The sequence below is a fragment of the Scylla paramamosain genome, chromosome 25 (genome assembly GCF_035594125.1).
Source record: "Scylla paramamosain isolate STU-SP2022 chromosome 25, ASM3559412v1, whole genome shotgun sequence".
Classification (NCBI taxonomy): Eukaryota; Metazoa; Arthropoda; class Malacostraca; order Decapoda; family Portunidae; genus Scylla; species Scylla paramamosain.
Window position 1 is genome coordinate 2,667,501 of NC_087175.1, and position 3,175 is coordinate 2,670,675.

Genomic DNA, 3,175 nt, shown 5'->3' on the forward strand with positions numbered 1-3,175 from the left:
CTTACCTTGCTCTCTTAACGTTTGCCTCCTCCTCCTTCTTCTCCTCCTCCTCCTCCTCCTCCTCCTCCTCCTCCTCCTCCTCCTCCTCCTCCTCCTCCTCCTCCTCCTCCTCCTCCTCCTCCTCCTCCTCCTCCTCCTCCTTTCTATAGCCCTGTAGGAGTATTTATAAGACTGTTATTGTTGTTATTGTCAAGTGTGGTGGTGGGAGTGAAGTAGCAGGAGGAGGAGGAGGAAGAAGAAGAAGAAGAAGAGATGCTATGACCTCCTAGTTGTTACAAGGTCATTAGAGGTCATTATAGAGGTGATAGTCAAGCTCTAATGGTTGTTAAGGGGAGAGAAAGTCAGTGTGGAGAGAGAGAGAGAGAGAGAGAGAGAGAGAGAGAGAGAGAGAGAGAGAGAGAGAGAGAGAGAGAGAGAGAGATTTTACTCCCTCATCACGACAATTTTCCAAGGTCACAGATGATTAGAGAGTTCTCAGGAGTGTTTTCCTTCTGTAATATATGGAAATTTAGTTAATCTGTCACTGCATCGCTAAAAACACCCCTAGAAACCTTTATAGCTTCACCCATATGAACTTGAGCCTTTGGGGTGTAGTGGGGGTGCCGGCAGAGGTGGTACAGAATATGGGCCTCCCTTTAGTCTTCTCTATGTGTGTCAGTAAGGTAGGGAGACCATAACGTCCCTCTTTCCCGGTAGTGATGGGTGGATGGGTGGGTGAAAGGTGGAGTGTGTGTGTGTGTGTGTGTGTGTGTGTGTGTGTGTGTGTGTGTGTGTGTGTGTGTGTGTGTGTGTGTGTGTGTGTTTTGTATTCTTGTTCTTATTTTTATTTGGGTTTCGTTTAATTTTTTTCTTCCTCCTGTCGTTAAGTTGGTGTTCATAATTAAATACTGCTTCTATGACACGTCACAGCCAGTTAGTTCTTTTCTTTCTCTTTCTCTTCTTCATCTTTTTTTTTCTCTTCTTCATTCTCTTGTTTTCCTTCCCTATTATCTTCTTTATCTTCTTCATCCTTTTCTTCCTATACATCTCCATTTTCCTCCTCCTCCTCCTCCTCCTCCTCCTAACTTGCCGATCCTTTCCTTTAATTAAGTCAGATTTTCTTTCCTTCCTCAGGTAAACTCAGCGGCGAGATGGCGAGTTCCCTTAAGGTGAGTGTGTCATTTACATCTCTATATATATTTTTTACTACACTTCCTCCCTCCTTTTGTCATTACTTTCACGCTAACTGCTCTTCTTATCTTGCTATCTTCCTACCTCCCTTCCTTCTCCCTACCTGCCTAGGACTTTCTATCTTCACCCTTTGCTGCCCACCTCCCTAATGCAAGAGTCAACCAGTATTCTCAGTCTTTACACACTTATCGGAAAAATTGTGGGACTCCTTGGCTGCTCGTGTACCCGCTCCTTCCTATGACTTGAACTCTCCCAAGAGGTAAGTTTCAAGGCGCTTTTCCAGCAAATTGCCTTTGAAGTGCCCTCTGGAACTGGAATAGGGGGTTAGCTAAGGGCAGGGTGAAGTGAAGAATTTGCTGTGGAATTGAAGGGTGTCGAAGTAACGAAGGAAAGCAGGAGAGATGAGGGTGATGGGTAAACTGCCTTGCTGATCATAAACTAAAGTGCTTTTGTAAGTGTGTGGCAGGCAAGAGGCGAGGAAGTTTGTGTCAAGAGGTTGTTACTGAGAGGCACTACTCCCCGCCCACAGCTGACCCCACCCAGCCAATAACTAACGTGTATTCCCGACTGCCAGTTCTTGTTTATCATTGACTTTTAACGCCATCTGAGACACAACCAATGACCGTGACCGCAAGGAAAGTCTGAGCCCTTCTTACTTTAACACACACACACACACACACACACACACACACACACACACACACACACACACACACACACACACACACACACACACACACACACACACACACACACACACACACACACACACACACACACACCTAGGCCAGAAACAAAGCATATCTGGCATTAGGAATAATCTTTTAGGAGCGCCAGAAGTAGAAGTCCCGAATATTAAAACTATATTTGGCAAAGATCAGACGTTATCTAGATTATGGTGTGCAGTTCTGGTCCCCATATTGCAGGAGAGACACTGGCCTGTTAGAATTACTGTAGTGCAAAGGAGAATGACTAAAAATACGCAAGAGATAAGGGGCATTACACACACACACACACACACACACACACACACACACACACACACACACACACACACACACACACACACACACACACACACACACACACACACACACACACACACACACACACACCACGAGGGGATTCACTGGGACAAGAGGGGACACTGGCAAGTAAGGACAGTGGCAGCAGGAATGATCTTTTTTCTCCTTTGGCCACGAACAACAGCAACAAGTGGCAACACAGTATTACATGTCACAGTCACACACTCACTGGCACAACAGACGCATCAACATTGAGAGACAAGCTTCTTTTTATTATTTTTTTTTACGATGATAACACATTCAACATCATAACATTAATTGCTACACACTGAACATCATAACATTAATTGCTACACACTGAACATTATAACATTAATTGCTACACATTGAACATCATAACATTAATTGCTACACATTGAACATTATAACATTAATTGCTACACATTGAACATCATAACATTAATTGCTACACATTGAACATCATAACATTAATTGCTACACATTGAACATCATAACATTAATTGCTACACATTGAACATCATAACATTAATTGCTACACACTGAACATCATAACATTAATTGCTACACACTGAACATCATAACATTAATTGCTACACATTGAACATTATAACATTAATTGCTACACACACACACACACACACACACACACACACACACACACACACACACACACACACACACACACACACACACACACACACACACACACACACACACACACACACACACACACACACACACGTTTACATACATTCAAATTAATATTCCTAACAACAATATCACAATCATCGTTACAACAGTATTCTTAGATATAATCAATTTTATTACATATTATTCTTAAAGCCAGATTGTTTTTTTCTTACATTTTTCATTTTTTTTTTACATTTTATTATATTTTATTCTTAAATCTAAATAGTTTTTTTTACATTTTTATTTATTTAATTTTTTTACACATTTTA

At 41.6% G+C, this 3,175-nt stretch overlaps 1 long non-coding RNA gene across 1 annotated transcript in view; it reads left to right on the forward strand.

Annotated features, from left to right (window-relative positions):
* Positions 1-1,949, forward strand: part of LOC135113087 (uncharacterized) — a 143,328-nt gene extending 141,379 nt beyond the window's left edge. The window contains exon 4 of the long non-coding RNA XR_010274705.1: positions 1,114-1,949. This is a non-coding gene — a long non-coding RNA (uncharacterized LOC135113087). The remainder of the gene's footprint in view (positions 1-1,113) is intronic.
* The last annotated feature ends 1,226 nt before the right edge of the window (positions 1,950-3,175 follow it).